Source organism: Chiloscyllium punctatum, chromosome 3 (assembly GCF_047496795.1).
Source record: "Chiloscyllium punctatum isolate Juve2018m chromosome 3, sChiPun1.3, whole genome shotgun sequence".
NCBI classification, from domain to species: Eukaryota; Metazoa; Chordata; class Chondrichthyes; order Orectolobiformes; family Hemiscylliidae; genus Chiloscyllium; species Chiloscyllium punctatum.
The window spans coordinates 76,231,331-76,245,630 of record NC_092741.1 but is presented as its reverse complement, the minus strand read 5'-3'; the positions used below and the strand labels follow the sequence as shown (position 1 = coordinate 76,245,630).

The 14,300-nt window shown below is 41.5% G+C and overlaps 1 protein-coding gene across 5 annotated transcripts in view; it reads right to left on the bottom strand.

The window, feature by feature from the left end:
* LOC140460761 (amine sulfotransferase-like) overlaps positions 1–14,300 on the bottom strand; it is a 121,187-nt gene that overhangs the window by 76,386 nt on the left and 30,501 nt on the right. For 4 of the 5 annotated variants that reach the window (XM_072555462.1, XM_072555445.1, XM_072555436.1 and 1 more), the window contains one exon: positions 1,404–1,619. The gene's annotated coding sequence lies outside the window, so the exon portion shown is untranslated. Of the gene's footprint in view, positions 1–1,403; positions 1,620–2,106; positions 2,215–14,300 lie in introns of those variants that run through there. The other variant, XM_072555460.1, reaches the window with a different exon arrangement.

The following is a 14,300-nucleotide window of genomic DNA, read 5'->3' as shown; positions in this document are numbered from 1 at the left end:
CCACTTCCTCTGGCAGCTCATTCCATACACATGCCACCCTCTGTGTGAAAAGGTTGCCCCTTAGGTCTCTTCTTTATTTTTCCCCTCTCACCCTAAACTTATGCCCTCTAGTTCTGGACCCCCCCCCCAACCCCCACCCCCGGGAAAAGACTTTGTCTATTTATCCTATCCATGTGTCTTATGATTTTATAAACCTCTATAAGGTCACCCCTCAGCCCCTGCTGCTCCAGGGGTGGCATGGTGGCTCGGTGGCTCAGTGGTCAGCACTGCTGCCTCACAGCACCAGGGACTTAGGTTCGATTCCTGCCTTGAGGATAAGACAGAAACAAGGAGACTATTTCTTCAAATAGAGAAATCAAGACCAGGAATCTGCATTAATAGACTTCATAGAATCACATAAGTATTAGGGTGGAGACAGAGGTCATTTGGCCCATCATGCTTGTACTGGCTCTCCAAATGAGCATCGTGACTTAGTGTTAATTTTGTACTCTTTCCCAAGACTCCTGCACATTGTTTCCATTTGAATAATCATCCAATGCCCTCTTGAATGCCTCAGTTGAACCTGTCTCCACCATAGTTCCTGCAGTACATTCATGTGTGAAAAAGCTTTTTCTCACAGCGCATTTACTGCATTTGCAAACAGTTTTAAATCTCACTTTTATCAGTAGGAACCATTTTTCCTGTCTACTCTATGCACCTCCTTCTGATTTGAAAGCATCTGTCAAATCACAGTCTCAAACTCTCCAATTTAATCTCATAAATGCTGACTGAGCTTATCCTTGGAATTTTCTTGTAAATGTCTTCTGTATTCTCTGCATTCCGTCCACACCCTGCCAATAGTGCAACACCCAGAAAAGTAGACAATACAGTAGCTGTGGTCTAACAAGTGTCTTATTAAGTTCAACACTATCTTCCTGCTCTTGTAAATTCAGCATAACCTTCATAGTCTCGTAATGACAACAAGGTATTAATGATGGAAATAATAAAGGAGTACATTTTTACACAAAAGATAGTAGAAATCTGGAAATTCTTTTCCTCAAAGGCTGTGGACTGTGGGACTAAAATTTGCAGGTTTATTTTTTCTAACTAGGTTATGATCTGTGCTAAGAAAGATGAATTTAAATTATTTGCATGTTTTCTTTTGCTCATGCACACAATATAACTTCACTCTGATTAGCCTTTAAATGCAATATATATAAATCACTGCTGAAAGCTATTTACACAAATCAATAATTAACATGGACAAAAAAAAAATCAAATGGCACACAAGATGTACAGATGTATAAACATGTTTTAGCTGAGGGGAAAGTAGGCTTGGGAATGAATCAGCTAATGTTAATTCAACTAATAATCCACCCCAATTAACAAGTAAAGCAAAGAAATAATTTGCATTTAAATAGTACCTTATCACGTTACAAAGCACTTCAAATCCGAAGATTCCTTCTGAATTGTGAAATTTTCCTTACACAGGCACAGCTGGAGCCAATGTGTACACAGGAATGTTCCACAAACAAGTGAGATGTGCAACTGGAAAACCTGTTTGAGGTCCTTCTCAATGAAAGCGGAATGGACACCTGGAAATTGCCTGTTCCTCTTCCAACAGGCGATTTAACATCTATCTGAATAGGAAAAGGGAGTTTTAGTTTAATATCTTATCCAACCGACAGCAACTCCATCAGTACGGTACTCTTTGGTATTAACTAAACGACTGCACAGAAATCTTGCTGCATTTTGGAAAGAAAGACACTGCAGTCTTGTAAATCAGCGTCCTTATCATTACATACCAGATAAACTTTGTAGCATAATAACAGGAAATATTAACACTAATTAACACAGTTTTCACTAATCAACACCAAAATTGTGTTGGATAATTGGGAGAACACAGAAATTTTGATTAATTAATAGGTCATCAATAAACAAAAAAACTGAAATAAATACATTTTTATAAAAGTTTCTGTTCATTCACATTCATTTTGTGCTCACAGGTATATAGCTCTTATCCTGAAAGCAGAACTTTTCATAATGCAATTCATTCAATCAAGCAATTTTTAAAAATGCAAATAAATATTGTCAGCAAATTTCAATGTTTTCCATTTCAAAATCTACCTTCTCTGCTGCTGTAGCCCTTTCTTTTCATGAAACTCCAGGGAACAATCTTCCTTACAGAACACATAATAAATCAATACTGCCTCACTTTATGTTTGAGTTCTTTGCTGAATGTACATTGTTTTACAGCTTTCAGTCTTATTATCCTCTGTACTCTAGCTTATCCTTAGTTTGTAGGGGGTGGAAATCACACCAGATAACAGTTGTTGAACATTTTCCAGAATTTGTAATGCTGGAAAAATCTTCTCTGCTCGAATTACACCAAGTGAAACTTCAGCTCTATTTTGTGCATTCATACGGTTAGTCATGTTAGTTAACGGATAATCAGTTCAGAGAGGAACAACGGGGTAAAATTTCACATTCCTGCACTTGAACATATTGAATCATCCAGAGGCAGCAGATAGAGCAAACCTGCAGGGGATGATTAATTCGTCTGCAGAACAGCTTGCAGAACTTTCCATATACACAAATGTCTGGAGCTAGAAATGACAGGAAACGGATTTTTAGGATCTAGCAAAAATTGTGAAAGAATTTTTGGGCGGCACGGTGGCACAGTGGTTAGCACTGCTGCCTCACAGCACCGGAGACCCGGGTTCAATTCCCGCCTCAGGCGACTGACTGTGTGGAGTTTGCACGTTCTCCCTGTGTCTGCGTGGGTTTCCTCCGGGTGCTCCGGTTTCCTCCCACAGTCCAAAGATGTGCTGGCCAGGTGAATTGGCCATGCCAAATTGCCCGTAGTGTTAGGTAAGGGGTAGATGTAGATGTAGGGGTATGGGTGGGTTACGCTTCGGCGGGGCGGTGTGGACTTGTTGGGCCGAAGGGTCTGTTTCCACACTGTAAGTAATCTAATTTGCAGTAAACATTTTATTTCTCATTCTTGATTTTCCTGCTGGTTTACCATCTACCCTACAAGCTGGCACAGACATCCCCCCCACCTTCTGCAATCATTAATTCTAAAGTTGGAACAATATGTTTGCTACTGGGAATGACATTTTATTAATGCCTTTGAAAAAAAAAGTGAAATCACTCGTGCAAAAGAATAGCATGCTTTCCTTTGTTGGTCAAAACATTGAGTATAGGAGTTGGGATGTCATGTTGCTGCTGTACAGGTCATTGCTGAGACCTCTTTTGGAATACTGTGTACAATTCTGGTCACCCTGTATGCTGTATGACTCTAGGTTAGTGAGGCTGTGCAGGAAATAAACATTCTCCAACTACTGGTGCCCCTATTTTAAAATGATTTCCCATGATATAAACGCCATTGGCTGGGCTAGCATAATTACCCAACCTAATTGCTATGGAAAAGATGATGGGGAGCTGCTGCCTTAAAACTTGACAATCTTCAGAGCATAGATACACTCATAATTCTGTTAGGAAGGGACTTCCATAATTTTGAGCCTTTAGAAACAGTGGAGGTGCGCTTATACATCTGCTATCCTTACTCTTTTAGATAGAGGTTGCAAGTTTAGGTGTCTCAAGAAATGTGTTTATGGCAGAAGCACTTCTCTAAAATTAGCTGCTGAAGTTATGACACCTGCTTTATCACATGCAAGGAGAGACTGACTGCAGAATAGCAGCAGTACTACAGCATAGATCAAAGCTATTCATTTACTCCATGATGGCTCTGTACAGCAAGTCAGTAAGTCTGATTTTTTTCATCATTCTTGTAGCCTTGCGAGTTTATTTCCCTCAATGGTCTATTCAATTTGATTTTAAAATTATTAATTGTCTGTGTTCACCACCCTCATAAACAGCATGTTCCAAGACTTAAATTGTCCTACATAAAAGTGTGCTTCTTCAAATCACTCCTGGGTCTCTTACATTAAAATAAAACTTAAATCTGTATCCTTTAGTGAGTGAACAGCTAATGGGAGCAACTTTTCTTAAGCTACCATATCTAAACCAGTCATATTCTCATACACTTCTCATAGATTGCTCCTTAATTTCCTTTTTCCAACAAGATAAACTTTACGTCTTCAGGCTAATTTTGTAGCTCAAGTCTCTTATCCTTGGGACCAATCAGGTAAAGCTTCTCTTTATCTTCAAGGATCTGTATTTTGGTTCAGATTTTCAGAGTCAGAAGGACTTGAGAACCATTGAAAAATGGACTTCTGCCCCCATTACTGGCAGTAGGGTGACACAGGGGTGTGGCTAGTGAGGGAACAACCTGAGTCCTGGTTGGCTGCATTGCACTTCAGAAACCCCTGCAGTTGGCAAGGGAGCAGAGACATGGCATGGACAGAGGGGTGGGTAGGTTAGGTGATATTCTGTTAGGGTTTAGGACTGGAACATCTAAAATGTAGTGAAACAACTGGGATCACTGTGTTATTTAATTGTGCAAGTTGCCTGAGCTCAAAGATGTTGTCAGTTAAGCCAGACAGGTCAGAGACAGTCCCTCCTGTGTAAGGTGGAATCAGTTGGACCAGAGGATCAAAATGAAACATCCTGACCCTGCCACTAAAGGGGGTCAATGGCTCAACAATCTAGCAGCTAAAGCTCCTGTATCACGGGAAAAGAAGATCATCTTAACCATTTGATACAAGAGAAAAATTTGCTTGTTCTGTGGAAGGATTGCTCCTTGTTAGTGTTTAGATGTTCACCTGTATGGACTGGCTACCCATTCCTGTTAATTTGCCAGATATCTTAGAATGTTGACTTACTTAGAGCTCAATGCAGGGACAGGAGACTTGGGACCGAGGAAGAAGTATGATTGCGGCATGAGGCACTGCACCTCCTGCAAACCCAGGGTCAACAACCTGAACTGCTGTGCTCTTCCAGCACCACTAATCCAGCATCATCAATGTAGTAAGGGTGGAGAGCAGTACAGCAAGGAACAGTGTAACCTGGGAACTATACTGAGGGTAAGCATTGAAACTTTTTTTTTCTTCTGGTGGACAAGAGGATAGAGGCGCAGGATTCTCAGACAGTAGCATAAAGTTTGACATTGAGAAAATACAGGTATGCTGAGTACAGCTGCCAGTACCTGCTCAAATTAGTGTTCAGAGCTGGAAGAAACACTCCTACTCCTCTACACTTCAAAGAAAACATAGAGAACAACTGTCCCAACATCTTTAGCGACCTCCAGTTGTTCCTTTGAGATCCACTACTTTGACCACTTTGCAAATTGAAGGAAATCGAGTCAGCTCTTTTGCAGTGCATATTCCTCACAGTACAATACACATTTCACTGCATTTTCAAAAAAAAAACTATGACAGTAACATTCTGTGTATACTTAGATTGATGTAACATGACTTTGTGATTCTGAAAACACCAAAACATTTTATAAAATACTTCTTCTGCTTTGCAGGGGTGCTAAATGTAAAATTAGAGTTAATACAGGACTTTCACCTTCCAGATTTTGGGGCAGGTTGTGGGGTTGGGGAGTGGGTTTGAAGTTGACATCCTCTAACCATCTTTCGTAGTGCAAAATAGGTGTTAAAGCTGTTTCATCACAACCAAGTATTATAAATATAGACAAGTTATTGGAAGATAGCCCCTGTTCCCAAATCCCTTGTTACATTAAGTAGTTGGACTGTTATATATTTCGATAAGGCACTGCAGCTGTGTTAGTTCCCTTTTGTAATAATTGTCAATAATTGTAATAATTGTAATACTTTTGACAATATGTTAGCTAATTCTTATGTCTTCCCAGCAATCCACATTGGGAAAGGAGGAAACAATCATTTAATGACAGTGGCTCAGTGGTTAGCACTGCTACCTCACAGCACCAGGGATCCAGGTTTGATCCCAGCGGCGACTGTTTGTGTGGTGTTTGCACATTCTCCCCGTGTCTGCGTGGGTTTCCTCCCACAGTCTAAAGCTGTGCAGGTCCGGTGAATTGGCCATGCTAAATTGCCAATTGCATAAGTCAGAGGGAAACGGTTACTCTTCGGAGGGTCGGTGTGGACATGTTGAGCCTTTGGAACTGTTTCCACACTGTAAGGAATCGAATCTAATCTAAAATAAAACGAACATCTGACCAGCTTAGCTTCTCAGTTCTGCCTCTTGGCTCCACATCTCTGACCCGTACCGTTAATGCTGGCTGCAATACTGAAATTTAAAAACAAAAGATTATTCCTCGACAGGTAAAAGCATAGTCTAGACTTGCCCCTGCACTTTCAGGAATCCGTCTGCTCGGCTTCTGATTTCATTGCTTCCCCAATCCCTCAGAATGGAGCGAGGATGCAAAACCGGAGCATTTGTGGCTGCAATGGAAGGCACTGCCTCGAATTAAGACAGTTCTAGCCTCACAAACCGTCGTGACCAGCAGCGAAACCTGTTTAGTTGCCAACTTGGAAGAAAGCCTTGCCGAGAGATGTGTTGATATCGGTGGCGAACACTGTAACTCTTTCCATGGGAGACTGATTGCGTTATTCTGTATTCGCTCTCAACAGGAACCGCGGTGATGAGCGACAAGTTTTTCAAGCAACATTGAAACCAAGCAAAGAACTATGGGAAGACGCTGGAAATCTGGAATGAAACAGTGGAAGAAGAGTCGCTGGTCCCAAAACATTAACTCTGCTTTCTCTCCACGGATGCTGCCAGACCTGCAGAGTTTCTTCAGCAATTTATGTTTTTGTTTTCAGTCACGTTAAATAATTTTCACAGCCATCCACCCAGGAAATAAAAATGCACTAAAATCAAATTACTGTCACGGTCTATTAAAATATAAAGTTAAAAATCACTCAACACCAGGTTATATTCTAATGATAACTTGGGCTATAACCTGGTGTTGTGTGATTTTTAACCTTGTACACTCCAGTCCAAAACGAGCACCTCCAAATCATGACTACTGTTAAAATATAGATTTTAACAATCTAATAAATAATACTGATGGACACATTTAACAACACTCCACAAATATCGAATTGTCTTGTTCAAAGCCAGATCTGGTGTTCGGCAATATTTTTCGGTCAGGTCCCCGTCAAAGAATAGTTTTACTTGACTGGACTAGGTGTAACCTTTTATGGCGTTCAATGTGAAAGAGTGAGAAATGGGCAAATTCTCATCAAACAATGAATTTCCTTGCTTTGCTGCCTTGTTGTGGAATGCGTGTTGGTGACGGGGGCGGCACTGGGCTGGTTTGAATGATCAGCTCTGACCAAGTTCAGGGGGATAAACGATCACCAACAGAATCAACAGTTCACTATCAAGGCCCGTGCAAAATCCAGACCTGGGAATGACAGAGAGCACAGCAGGAGTAAGAATTCTACTTCAAAGATGTCAGTTAACAACATTCCTCTCAGCGAAAGATTATTTTAAGTCGCTAGCCTTTCTAATATTCACAATTATGTGCAACAAAGTTGCAATTGGTTCTTTGTAAATGGCTTACAATTTTATTGCACATCACAGACAGAGAAAACTTTCTTCCAGGTTAATATCAGGGATTTAATCAAAACAATACACAACATAATTGCGAGATAGGTTTATTTTACTGTAAACCAACTTTTGATCACAACTAGAGAGACAGAGAATCCAGGCAGTTCATGTGTGTGGAGTCTGGATGTTCGAGCCGACTGCAAAGCTGCAGCATTCACCGCTGGCAGTATTTTGAATGACCTTGGGATACTATTTTCTTTGGTCGCAGTGTGACCTCCCTGCGCTTGATACAGCTCGGATTGATTTTTGGCATGCAGCAAAACCATGTTGTTATGAACTGAAGGCATGGTTCAAAATGACTTCAGATTAGTTTTTAATTAATCTCTTACTCCAGATCCCCATCAACTGCTGCTCACCCTCCTGCCGTCTACCCTTCCTATCACCCTCCCAGCAGTCAACTCCCTCCTGTCCCTGATCACTGCTCAACCCCTCCTGTTACCCACCCACCTTCTCACAATGCCCCTCCTGCAAGCAAATTCGAAGCAGGAAGAAGCTAGTTAGTCCCCCAAGCCTGATCTGCCATTTAAGAAATGTTGATCTAATTGTGGTCTCAATTCCACTTTGCTGTTTAGATTAGACTCTCTACAGTATGGAAACAGGGCCTTCAGTCCAACAAGTCCACACCGATCCTCTGAAGAGCAACCCACCCATTCCCCAACATTTACCCATGTGAGAATCAAAGCTCACTCACTTCAATAATTTCGGTCCGAGACAAGATCTGAAGCAATCCGTATGTTTATTATATGTTTGCAAGCGTGGTGCCTGAGGTAAGGCACACAGAGTTTAGCAAGTACATATCTTATATAGGATTCACTACTCCAAACCCGGTGCCCATTACTATTGTTTATCTCTTGCCATATCCGGCCTTGTGCATAACAAAGTACAAGTTTTACTCGGCCATTTTACCACATCCTGCTGTGACCCATTGTTAGGTATATCCTTCTTCATGATTATCTACGTCCTCCACATGTGCGATTTCCACCCTTTCCCCAACCATATTGATCCTTATGACCTTTTAATTGGGGTTTGTTTTTGTGTTTTTGCAAAAGTGGGAAACAGATGCTTATAACTACTGCTTGCACAAGCATATCTGGCTTAACCTACATCCTCACAGCATCTTATCTACTTGTCTACCATTGTTAGCAGGCACGTTTCATTCTTGCATTCACATTTTAGCTAATACAAAAATAATTATATATTTCCTCCACATAGTTTTCATTCTTGTTGACTCAGCTCTTGGGTTGAAACAATTATACACTGGTGTGAGTGCATTTACCTTGCATAAGTAATTATGATTGCAGAAGTAACACTACCTATATCCCACACCCATGACTAATCCCTCTAATACTATGGACAATTTAGCTTTGCCAATTCATCTGACCTGCACATCTTTGGACTGTGGGAGGAAACCGGAGCACCCGGAGGAAACCCACACAGTCAAGGGGAGAACGTGCAAACTCCACACAGACAGTTGCCTGAGCCGGGAATCGAATCCGGGTCCCTGGCGCTGTGACGTAATAGTGCTAACCACTGAACTCCTATTTGTCAAAAATCTATCGCTCTCTGCTTTAAAATGTTCACGGACCCTGCCTCCACTGAAGAGAATTCCAAATACCTAAAACCAGCTGAGAAAAGATTCCTCCTCATTTCCATCTTAAATGTGAGAACCTTAATATTTAAACTGTGTTCTAGGTGTTCCACAAGAGGAAACATCTTTTTAGCCTCTACCCTGTAAAGACCTTATAGTTTTAATAAGATATCCCCCATTCTTCTACAATCAAGTAGATCCAGCTCAAAACCTGTCTTGCCTTTCCCCCTAAAATAACTCTTTCATCCCAGGAACCAGTCAAGTGATCCCTCTCTGAATTCTGTTCTCAGGAGTGTGACCTTGCATATTAAGTCTAGTAAAACATTTCTACTTACATATTCAATTAAGTAATTGCTGTACCTGCACACCAACCTTTCTGATTCAAGTACCATGATAACCTGATCTCTCTGTATCACAGAGTTCTGCAAACTCTCTCCATTTACGTGATGTGCTGCTTTTCTATTCTTCTTGCCAATGTGGACAATTTCACATTTCCCCACATCAGACTGTATCCATCAATGTTCTACCCACTCTCAGTGTTTTGCAGTGCCTGCTATTGATTTTCCATATCTCTGAAGCATATAAAGTCAGGAAAATCACTGCTGCCAAGTAAATAAATTTGGTCTCAGGTATGAAATATTGGTCCTCAAATGCTCTTTCTCAGTCAGCTAAAGGTTTAGCTGGCACATTTGGAGGTGATGGTGAATTTTGTCATTGACATGTCCTTTGCTAAGAGGATGCACAGAAAATATGGAGAATGGTTCATCTCAACAGTGACCTTGGGAATGGGTTGAAAGAGGAAATTGTTTACTGATGTTTAATGAATGATTCATATTATCAGAGCTTTCCCGAAGGAGCTCATGCACACAAGCATCTCCTATATTCAGAGGTTCAATGCCTTAGGATGAGATGATTTTGGTTTCAAATTAAAGGCAGCATCATTTGAGAAGCCAGATTCCAGTGGAATTAATGCGACAAAAGGGACACGATTATCAATGACCTTTAAAGAATTATCAAAAGAGGGTTGGACAGGACTCTATTTTTCATCCATTAATAGATTTCCTTGAGAGGTTAATGCTATGATTGATCACATTATTCATCAGTTTCCTCAATCTCTTCAATGCCAACGTCCTCTGCTGGATAGTGGTCTCCTGCTGAACTTCATAGACAATGTCGTTAACACCATTGAGGTCATTATCACATTCAGGACATTTTTTTTCTAATACACCATTAACTTTATCCCATCAAATGAGCAGTGTTATTGATATCCTTTAGGATATTATGCATTCCATTATTCCTTTACTGTTGCTTTATTCTCACCATCTAATTCTGGGGTGAACAAGGAAAATTGAGAAAATGTAAACAATAAGCCTTGATTGTTGCTATTACACACTGAGCCATTGCCTGTCAATCCTTTTCAGCCAGAAGACAGTGGGTATCTGGAACTCACTGCCCAAAAGTGGCAGAAACCCTCAAAGCATTTAAGAGCTAACTGGATGAGCACTTGAAATGCCATTGTATAAAAGGCCACAGGCCAAGATAGATATTTGATGACCAGCAGAAATATGATGGGCCAAATGGCCTTTTACAGTATTGTAAAATCTTTATGATCCTAGAATAGAAAAAGTTAGGTGACAGGAAAAACACATTGAAATTTCTGACAGGCCATCAAGGTTGACAGGATGACCTAGAGCATTATCTAGGAGAAGCTGTATCTTAGAACATAGAACATTATAGCGCAGTACAGGCCCTTCAGTCCACGATGTTGCACTGACCTGTGAAACCAATCTGAAGCCCATCTAACCTACACTATTCCATGTATGTCCATGTGCTTGTCCAAAGACGACTTAAATGTACTTAAAGTTGGCGAATCTACTACCATTGCAGGCAAAGCATTCCATACCCTTACTACTCTCTGAGTAAAGAAACTACCTCTGACATCTGTCCTATATCTATCATCCCTCAATGTAAAGCTACGTACCCTCATGCTAGCCATCGCAATCCAAGGGAAAAAGGCTCTCACTGTCCAACCTATCTAACCCTCTGATTATCTTATATGTCTCAATTAAGTCACCTTTCAACCTTCTTCTATCTAACAAAAACAGTCTCAAATCCCTCAGCATTTCCTCGTCAGACCTTCCCTCCATACCAGGCAACATCCTAGTAAACCTCCTCTGAACCCTTTCCAAAGTTTCTACGTCCTTCCTAAAATGCAGTGACCAGAACTGTGTGGAATATTACAAGTGCAGCCACACCAGAGTTTTGTACAGCTGCAACATGACCTCATGGTTCTGAAACTCAATCCCTCTGCCAATAAAAGCCTTCATAACAACCCTATCAACCTGGGTGGCAACTTTCAAGGATCTATGTACATGGACACTGAGATCTCTCTGCTCATCTGCACGACCAAGAATCTTACCATTCGCCCAGTACTCTGCATTCCTGTTATTCCTTCCAAAGTGAATCACTTCACACTTTTCTACATTAAACTCCATTTGCCACCTCTCAGTCCAGCTCTGCAGCTTATCTGTGTCCTTCTGTAACCTACAACATCCTTCGTCACTATCCACGACTCTACTGACCTTAGTATCATCTGCAAATTTACTAACCCATCCTTCCATGCCTTCATCCAGGTAATTTATAAAAATCACAAACAACAGTGGACCCAACACAGATCCTTGCAGTACACCACTAGTAACTGAACATCCAGGATGAATATTTCCCATCAACCCTCTGTCTTCTTTCAGCTAGCCAATTTCTGATCCAAACCACTAATCAGCCTCAATCCCATGCTTCCATATTTTGTGCAATAACCTACTGTGGGGAACCTTATCAAACATCATATTGAAATCCATATACAGGGGAACCTCAATTATCCGAATGAGATGGGCAGACACTATTTCGTTCGGATAATCGATTATTCAGTTAATCGATTAAATGGCTTTCCTCTGTGGCTCGGAGTTTTTAAAATCTGCTCCCCGTTCAGGAGACTGCAACGTGCAAGCCCCCACCCTCAACACTGCCCCCCCCAACCCATCCAACACCCCCCCACCCCCCAACCCCTTCCAATACCGCCCCCATCCGCCAACCCCGTCCAATTCCACCCACATCCCCCAAACCTGTCCAGTTCCGCCCCCCGCCCCGTCCTCCAACCCTGTCCAACACCACCCCTGATCCCCCAAACCCGTCCAACACCACCCCCCCAAGCTCCCCAACCCCATCCAACACCACCCCCCACCCCAAACCCCGTCCACAGCGACCCCTCTCAGGTGCAGCCGGACTGTACACCAACAGCAAGACTGCTGCTGCAGCTGCCTTTGTGGGGTAAGTCTCCAAATAGCACAAACACACACACACACACAGACACAGACACACACACACATACACACACGCACACATACACACACACACACACACACAGCGTTTTACTGCAACTTTTTGAGAGGTTCCACGTTTGCCCTGTACAGAACAATGTTGGAGAGATTATCTGGGGAAGGGGGGGTTTAGGTACACCCCTCTATAGAACTTCAGGGAAAGTATGGGGAGAGAGAGGGGGCGGGAGGTCAGTCATTTTGAGATGGTGTCTATTTAATCACTGTAAACAAAAGACGCAATCACTGTTGAAACACATCTTTGATATAATGTTTCTATTGGGACCTCAAGATCTCCTTTGGATAATTCAATCTTCGGATAATTGGTATTCGGATAATCGAGGTTCCTCTGTACACCACATGTACAGGCTCTACCCTCATCCATCTGTTTGGTCACCTTCTCAAAGGACCCATTAAAGTTTGTGAGGTACGACCTACCCTTCAGAAAACCATGTTGACGATACCTAATTAACTTATTCCTTTCTAGATGATTATAAATCCTATCTCTTATAACCCTTTCCAACACTTTACCCACAACCGAAGCAAGGCTCAGTGGTCTATAATTACCAGAGTTGTCTCTATTCCCCTCTTGAACAAGGGAACAACACTTGCTATTCTCCAGTCTTCTGGCACTATTCCTGTGGAAGATGATGATATAAAGATCAAAGCCAAAGGCTTGGCAATCTCCTCCCTGGATTCCTAGAGAATTCTAGGATAAATCCCATCCAGTCCAGGGGACTTATCTATTTTTACACTTTCCAGAATTGCTAACAGCTCCTCTTTGTGAATCTTAATCCCATCTAGTCTAGTAGCCTGTACCTCAGTATTCTCCTTGATAACATTGTTGTTTTCCAGTGTGAATACTGATGAAAAGTATTCATTTAGCACTTCCCCTATCTCCTCTGACTCCACACAAAACTACCCACTACTATCCTTGATTGGTCTAATCTTACTCTAGTAATTTTTTTATTCCTGATAAACCGATAGAAAGCTGTAGGGTTTTCCTTGATCCTATCTGCCAATGACTTCTCATGTCCCCTCCTGGTTCTTCTTAACTCTCTCTTTAGGTCCTTCCTGGTTAACATGTAACTCTCAAGTGCCCTAACTGAGCCATCATATCTCATCCTAACATAAACCTTCTTCTTCTTGATAAGAAATTTAACTTCCTTAATAAACCACGGCTCTTGCACTCGACAACTTCCTCCCTGCCTGACCGGTACATACTTATCAAGGATCCACACTAGCTGTTCCTTGAATAAGCTCCACATTTTAATTGTGCCCATCCCCTGAAGTTTCCTTCCCCATCCTATGCATCCTAAATCTTGCCTCATCGCATCATAATTGCCTTTCTATAAATCTTGCCCTGCGATATATACCTATACCTTTCCATCACTAAAGTAAACATAACCAAATCGTGGTCACTATCACCAAAGTGCTCACCTACCTCCAAATCTAACAGCTGGCTGGGTTCATCACCCAGTACCAAATATAATGTGGCCTCACCCTTTGTTGGCCTGTCAGGAAAACCTCCTGCACACATTGGACAAAACTGACCCATGTAAAGTACTTGAACTATAGTATTCGCAGTCAATATTTGGAAAGTTAAAGACCCTGCTAAGATCTTAAAGTCAATGTGTTCTCTGACACAATATTCCTTGAAAGAAGGCTTAGTGTACAGAGAGAAGTATTTTTGAACCAAATGTCTCGGTCATCCAGGTTTTCATATTTGAATGCAAAATGATATGAGATGTTCCTTAAAGCCCCTATAATAAAAGTAAAGTACTGTGAATGATAGCAACCTGAAATAGCAACTGAAAGTGCTGGAGAAACTTAGCAGGTCTGACTGCATTTGTAGA